Source organism: Schistocerca nitens, chromosome 6, assembly GCF_023898315.1.
Source record: "Schistocerca nitens isolate TAMUIC-IGC-003100 chromosome 6, iqSchNite1.1, whole genome shotgun sequence".
NCBI lineage: Eukaryota > Metazoa > Arthropoda > Insecta > Orthoptera > Acrididae > Schistocerca > Schistocerca nitens.
The window spans coordinates 44,507,983-44,516,690 of record NC_064619.1 but is presented as its reverse complement, the minus strand read 5'-3'; positions in this window follow the sequence as shown (position 1 = coordinate 44,516,690).

The window sequence follows — 8,708 nt, the reverse complement described above, 5'->3', positions numbered from 1 at the left end:
TCTATTGGAAATGAATAATTGATGTAATGGTGTACACAGAATGTAAGATGTAAATATATTGTAGTAACTGAAAGGCTAAGAGTTCAGATATAGGTATTACTGGCTATTCGTTTATTTTTGCGTGATTGTGGTGGCACTACTCGTCTAAATGGAGGAATATGTGGTATAACATGTCTAATCATGTCTACCTAGCCAATGAGTAATGATTGCAATAGTTGAAACCATCTGTTTTGCATATGAAATTTCTACAGATATCATACATGTGGGGTGGCGGTGCAGTATCATCTCGAGCTGCAGTATCTGTGTAGTGATGGTTATTACGGAATATCTGTGGTTATATCGTTTTAACTTCCCTCCCTCCCTCCCTCCCTCCCTCACTCACTCACTCACTCACTCACTCAACCAACCAACCATTGAAAGCACTCAAAATAACAGATTTTTGGTTTTCTATTCCTATTATTTCCTATAATAAACATATAAATTGAACAAAGATTGAAAAAATTTAGATTCTCTCAGTTTCATGATACATTGAATTGAAATATTAAATAGGTAAATGAATGGAAACTTAGTCCATCCACCACTCATATCAAATTATTACCATCAGCTAGCTGCGTTGTTTAGCCGTTGCTGCCAAAGGTGCTCATTAACAGTTAATAGGTGGCCGATTCATGTTTCAAAATGATTTGATATCTTTGATTCTGCTTAGCACATGTACACTGAATTAATTCCTTCAAAAGTTGTTGTGTTCATTTAACACAATTTATTTGATATGATTCACTACAATGGATAGTCATACTTAAGTCTGATCATAAATGTCCAAACAGGGCCTATAATCGAAAGGCAATGAAATTTACTTTTAATAAGCTCAGCTTCCAATGAGGTTAACTCTTTCACACAGTTGTGCTTGAACTTAAGAGTTGTGAATATTCAGAACAACGCTACACGCTTGGACACTAAAATCTTGAACACAAAGACTCACGGAAGCTAGAGACTAACAGACCTGAAAGACGTTTGTGTTTGCTTTATATACATATAGTTATGTAACAAAACAGATGTACTTTTTTAATTATACCCCTTGCTACTTTGCATATAATACTCTATTCCATTGGCTCTTATTATCCTTTTATTTAATCCTATCAGGTCAGATTGAGGGAGGACATAGAAGCAATTCAGAGGCGGGCTGCTAGATTTGTTACTGGTAGGTTTGATCATCATGCGAGTGTTACGGAAATGCTTCAGGAACTCGGGTGGGAGTCTCTAGAGGAAAGCAGGTGTTCTTTTCGTGAATCGCTACTGAGGAAAATTAGAGAACCAGCATTTGAGGCTGACTGCAGTACAATTTTACTGCCGCCAACTTCCATTTCGCGGAAAGACCACAAAGATAAGATAAGAGAGATTAGGGCTCACACAAAGGCATACAGGCAGTCATTTTTCCCTCATTCTGTTTGGGAGTGGAACAGGGAGAGAAGATGCTAGTTGTGGTACAAGGTACACTCTGCCACGCACCATATGGTGGATTGCGGAGTATTTATGTAGATGTAGATGTAGAATATTTCTGCTTTAAAATGAGAATTCCAGATTTTGTATGAAATATGGGAATTGTTCATGGCCAGCCCGAATATATTTTAGTTTTAAGAAAATACCAGATACGTAACGAAGGGCTACAGATTGTACTTCATTATTATGTTACTCCATAAAAATGTTTCCAGTTTAGGGTTGGTGCCATTTTGCAATACAGAGGATGTCCAGTGATGCCAGTGAGAAACTACTGTATAGACCATGTGGGCGCAAGTTTTCCACACTGCAAGTACATGTGTACCTTAAGCCATGACACATGGCAACGGGGACATTATTTTCTCAGCAATGCTGTAACAATCCTTATGCCATGTGTTTGTTGCTTGTTTCTGTTGGCATTGTTATTAAAATAGCATTGATAGCTTTTCTCATTTTCTGTAATAAAGCTGTATTTCAAACCAATGTAAATTTTGTGACGAAAATAAATCAATTTTGTAAAAGATTTATTGAAAATCAAAACATTTTAACACTGCTGCTATGGCTATTTGATATTTTGGTTTTTTACTCAGTTACTAGTAAAAAAAAATAAGGCTGTCATAACCGAGATCAAAGAAATATAGTTTATTCAGACCAAAAATGTCGGTATTGCTTTTAATTAGTTGGTTTTTCTCACTTTTATATCTGTGCAGAGTTGTGTATCCTCTGTGAGTTGGCATCCTGGTTTGGGGTAGTGTCGTGCATCACTGAGTAAGGGCTGTACCTGACAATGAGGTATAACATCATGGAAGAACAGATGACATCTAGAGAACTGTGAAAAATGTCATTAGTCTGATATGAGAGCTCAAACTGTACAAACGAGTGATGTTACCTGTTACTAAATATTTTAATACAACAAGCAATTGTACAGTCTGCTGCAATGTAATCAGTATCACTTTGTATTCTTTCATAGAAAGTTGGTGAAATTTACCACATTCCAGCAACAGCACAACTGCAGCACAAATGAACTCCATCAAGCTGCACTGACATAGTCTAAGGATAAATTTTAATTTATGGATGCTGCAGTTCAGAACTCTAAGAAAATGACAAATTTGTATGTGAACATAGGGCTGGGAAATTTTTTAAAAGTATCCATATACATTGAATCGATATTTATAAAAGATATCGATGTTACTGAAACAAAAATATCGTTATTTTGATATACATTTTTCTTCCCCATCCCTACACAAGAGAAGTCTTGGGAGCGAAACACTTCTCATATGTGTTCTGCGCAGGAAATATTGTACTTAGCATAAACATTTCAGACATGAGTCCATTTTCCAATAATACCAGTGTAGTAGTGTATGTGTCTTTTGTTTTGCGTCTGTTACTTTTACTGTGTGTCTGTCATTCCATGATCCAAGCACTCAAGGGGCAAGGAGAGTGCACATTTTGCCTGATGACTGGGAGCAGGGAGTGGTAATTTCCACCCTTCTCATAGAGTGCGGTCTCCAAATGTGTTCATTTTATACTTCGTACCTTTCAATTGCTATGGTAAAAATGACACTTATGAAACTAGCAGATTTTCATGAACATGAAGGATAGATACTTTTACATTCAAATCTGTTGCTCATTTATAGTACTGGATATGCAGTTAATTTAAGCCCATTGTAAGACATTTACTGATAGACTGCAAAGATTGGTAGTAGCTTGAATGGGCAAGAAATCTGGCAATGAGAACTGTAGTGCCTATGAGTCAATGAAAGACAGACAACAACAAAATATCACTTGCAGTATTCAGTATTGAATATCAATTACTTGATACATCACTAATTAGCCATTGACAATGTATATTGATATTAGTAAGAAAAAATTCGATATTGCTGTATCTTGCTGCTAGGGCATGTGAGTGGAGTCAACCACCAATTCTAAGTGCATGGGCCGGCCACAAGCAACCGCCCATAGGAAGCATGCACATGGCATGGTCCCCACCAAACCATCTACTGGCAACTCGTGCGTATACATGCATGGAGCAGTGCTGACTCTCATTCGCTATGTTCTTTTAGTTTGTACCAGTCACATTGGTTGTTCTATATATCACTTGTGTTTCATCTTCTGTATGCTTCTTTTGTCTTGTTACTTGTGGAATCACAAATTTCCATTATTGATCAGAGCTTGTGAATAAAGCCATATTTGTGTTGCTTGGGTCAGTTTTGTGTAGTACTTGGTTACTAAAAGATGGCAACAAATTGGGAATGGTTTCCACATGTGCAGACTTTTAAGTGTAGTTTCATCTGGTTTAGTCACTATTGAAGCCATGCCACTGAGCCTGACTGAACAACTTACTTCAGCAGTGACCATTTTGTCAGCTTCCGTTAACAGACAGGGTACCATTCCACCGGTCTTCCCAGCCACTTTTCCTCCATATGATGCTTGAGTTAAGGATTGGAAAGCTTGCGAAAAAAGACTCAGACAGTGTTTTTTGACTTTGAGTGCGACAGTCACAAATTTGTGCAAAGCCTTAGTCCTCTTTTGGATTCCACCTAAGGTGTGTCAATTACTGTCAGCTTGTCCCTTTACAAGAACCGGCAGCTCTTACTTTTGATCACATATGCAGTTTATTGTCCAACTACTGTTGCAAGCAAATGTATGTCATAACAGCATGAGCTGAATTTGATAAATGTCAGTTTGTTACTGATGCCCATAATGACTCTTATGCAGACTCTATGGTGAGTGGGGCTTGCAAGACATGTGTGATAACCTAATGTTGATGGGCGGAATGGCTAACTTGCTCGCTGGTGTCTTCTTACAGGCACTGCCGCAGACGAGATCACTACATGCCTTAAGTCATCAAGATGTGGACAATGTAGAAATAATGCACCTCGCAACTAATATGAGAGTTTAGCTCTGCAACAACTGAAAGTCTCAGCTCTCTGCTCAATACCTCCTTGAGATCGGCAAGTGTCAAATGGCAAAGGATGCAGAAGGGTTAGTAAATTTTTCTGCAATGTTGTAAGCTTGGAAGATAACCTAATTAATGAGGTTTTTCTGAGTTTACAGCAAAACCTGAGCAGTGAGGAGTGGTTACGTGAAAGAATGATATTAGTGCCCATGCCCAAGAATGAATAGGTGGAAAACATCAATAAAAACTTTATTGGTCAGGTACCTGGTGAGATGACCACCTCACATCAATCAATAAAGAGATAACAAGAGACAATGCTACTACATACCTTGTAGTTTTTCTAAACCAATTAGAGTTGTCGCAGATGCCATCCTACAAGTTGGAGCTGAAGGTGGGTGTGCGTGTCATACTGATGCATAACCTGGAAACATCAAGAATGTGCAATGGCATGACATTTTGTATTGCAGAGCTGAGAAGGCAAATCATGCTGGCCACCATCATAATTGGCTGAGCCAAAGGCAAGACAGTACAGATACAACCAATTCCTATCATCGCAACCAACTTGTGTTTCCAATTCAAGGACAAATGTTAAAAGTCCCAGGTATTTATCTGGATACACTGTTTTTTTGTATGGATAGCTCTATGTTCACTGCTCACCTGAATCGAGAGCCATAAATCTCTATATGTCTGCAGAGAACAAGAAGTTTCCAAACATTGTTTACAGAGATGTATTACAGTACATTTACGGCTCTTCATACACACACAGAAAATTATGATAGTTTCCTTGCCAGAAATTTCACAAACAGTCGTGAAATTATCAACTCCCTTCCCCGGTATGTTTTGCAATTCACTACTCAGTCACATAAAAATGTTTTCCTAAAGTAAGTTGTGAGTGACACGTATTCTGTCAATGTTGTGTGGTTCTGGGACACAAGTGGCTTGCATTTCAGTACCTCCAACAGATAACTTTTTTGATGGTATATACACATGGATAGTAAGTTTCAGAATTAGCATTTCTTTATAAATTACTCTTTAACCACAGTTGGAAATGCAGGGTGCAGCTAGTATTAGATAAAAAAAAAAAAAAACAGCTGAGTAGTACTGCAGGAGCACTTAACTTCTCCAAAAGTAGCTCTTTCTCTCCTATGTAGGGTTACTGGGTTTTGTGTTAGAGTTAGGTAGGAAACCCAATGCATGGACAGCTTGAACGCAGTTGAATCCTTGACTTATTTCCCAATAATTTATTACAGAAGACTCATTCCCATGTCAGGCAGAAAGCGAGTGATAGGTGTCAAACCCACGATACACAGTGCATGATGTGTGGATGTGAAAAGCCAGCAGTCATTGCACTTAGCTCAGCTTGATGGCAGAACAACCTTGCAATCCTAGCATTCCTGGGTAGTGGGCTGTGCCAGGCCAGTTGGTGGTGCTGGAGGCAACTTGGCCTGGTTAGGCTGTAGGCAAGACAGATTGGTGGACTGCCTTGGCCTATGGCGAATGTCTGATGTACCAGTGATGTACTAGTGATGGATCTGCACTTCCAGGCAGGTGGTCCTGTTGGGATGATGGCTGAGCAATGGCCATCTCATAGAAGAAGCCCACATTGCAGTGTACATCGACTCAGTAACTCACTGATTTGATTCCCCAGCCTTGCTAGGAGGCCAGTCAGTATTTACACTTGTCAGGGCAGGCTTTGTTTCAAATGGATATCCCAGGTGTCACGTACACCCCTTGCGACAATGCTGCTGAATGTACCCTATTACAGTCATACTGTTGGTCACTGACTGAATGACTGTACAGGTGTACTGAGACATGCAAGGTGGTGAAATGCTTCACTGGTTGGTTTCGGCAAGTAGCCATTAAAGTGGCTCATGCTGCCACCGTTTTACCCTTCTTAGAAGAATTTAGCACTCCAGATTCCTTGCTGTGGCCCAAACTGTAACTGGTTGACTTTTTTTATATATTTCATTTGCAGCTTTTCAGCTGTTAAGCTGCTTCCTCGTGAATGCTGACACTATTGATATAGACCTGCAGGGTGAACAATGGTGGGGGTGGGATCTGAGTGACTTAGCAAGAGCCAGCATCTACTGTGATCACTGAGCGAGGTGGCACAGTGGTTAACACACTGGACTCGCATTCGGGAGGATGACAGTTCAAACCCTTGTCCAGCCATCCTGATTTAGGTTTTCCATGATTTCTCTAAACCACTTCAGGCAAATGCTGGGATTGTTCCTTTGAAAGGGCACAGCTGACTTCCTTCCCCATCCTTCCCTGATCTGATGGGTCTGATGATATCACTGTTTGGTCCCCTAACCCAAATCAACTAACCAACCAACCGTGATCAAGATTAGGTGTGCGACTGATTTGGATGCTCATAATATAATAATCTATGCTGATATTCTTTATGGTATTCCCTTACATATCCAAACAATTGCTCCATTTAAATCTCACTATTGTAATCAGCTAGCATTTGGTTTACGGAGGCAAGAATTGTCAAGTGTAAGATAGTGAGAGGTAGGTCAGGTTTTCTCTAGGAAGGAGTTCAAAGGGAAGCTTAGGCAGATGGAGCACAGAAAAGGTGATATTCAAGGATCTGATTCTGATAATGGTTGGAGGTAACTAAAAAGAGGGGCCAGACATGTCACAACAGATGTTTTATATCGAACTTTGGCCCTGTATCCTGTAGCTCTAACTGTTGTGTATTACTTACATGATCCTAGTCATAACATGCACAGATGGTAATTACCAGTCCTGGCACTAAAAAAAGAATGTGGCCCCACCCTTTGAAAGTAGTCATCTTTACTCATAATTACTTATTAAAACACTGAAACAATCTTCTCTACATGGACCAGGCTGAGCTGGCAAGGCACTGGAACATCATGTATCAACTTTGTAGGGCGTACTATGACTCACTCAGTCCAAAACTGTAGCAATTATGAGGTGGAAGACAATGTATGGGTCTTCTTGCCAGGTGCAACTAATATGAGGTTGTTCCGAAGGTAATGCCTCCTGTTTTTATTCATGGAAACTACAGGAGATAGACAAATCACAACAGCACAGTTAAATAGAGCAATATTTCAGCTACAGGCTGTCATTTTTCCGCATAGTGACCACCATTCATTAAACATTTTTGCCAATGATGAACCAGAGCCTGCATGCCGCACTTGTAAAAATTGTAACCAGCTGAGGCTAACCATTTCTGTACAGCATTGACAACAGCATCTGAATCTTGAAAATGTTCACCACTTAGTCCATCTTTCACAGGCCCAAAGAGATGGAAGTCTGAAGGCGATAAATTGAGACTGTATGGTGGATGTGATAAGACAGTTCAGCTGAATTTTGCAATGAGTTGCATGGTTGCAAAACTGGTGTGAGATCTGGTGTTATGTTGCAGGTAAAAGTTGATCTTCTTCTCTGGCCTTACCCTGGAAATTTGTGCTTTCAGCTTAGTCAGTGTTGTCTTGTAGCATGCTAAATTGACAGTTTCTCCAGGACATCCAAAAGGACTATACCCTGGCTATCACAGAAGACTGTGCACATCACTTTGCCTCCAGATGGCTGGGTCTTGAATTTCTTCTTTGACGGAGAATTCGCATATCGCCATTCCACGGACTGTCTTTTTGGATTCTGGCTCATAGTGGTGACACCATATCTCATCTCTGGTGACATTGTTCCTCAGAAAATTGTCACCTTCAGCTTCATATTGGTCCAGCAGGTCCCAACAGATTTCCATTCGATGCTTTTTTTGTTCCTCTGTAAGCATCCGTGGTAAGCATCTCACACAGATTTTGCAGTAACCAAGATGTTCCAATATTGTTTCAAGGCATTACAGCTGACATTCAGCTTTGTGCACAGTTATCTAGTCATTTTCTGCTGATCAGCACGGATTAGTTGATGGAGATGCTCTTCGTGGCAGCTGTGGAGGTCAACCGGGCCTTGGTTTATCGTGCACATTCTTTACACCATCTTGAAAGATTATTGCCTGCGGTTAGGTGTCCATTGGCAACCTCAGTGCAAGCATCAGTGATACTACTTGCAGGAGTTCGAAAGAGCCTTGCAATGGTCGTCTGGGTGTCAACAACACTGAGTTGGTTCCTAGTAACACCCAGGTGCTCTGTGGTTGTTATCTTCTAGATGTGAGATGCTAATGTGATGACCAAAGTACGAAGATGCCAATATTATTTACTCTGTCTTTCTTGAGGACTGAGATGTATATGGTATGTAGCTCCACATTTCCCAGATCATCCTCTACATCTGTCTGTACCTGGCACAAAACAGAATTTACTTTTTTCAGGTCTTCTGCATCAGCTTGTAC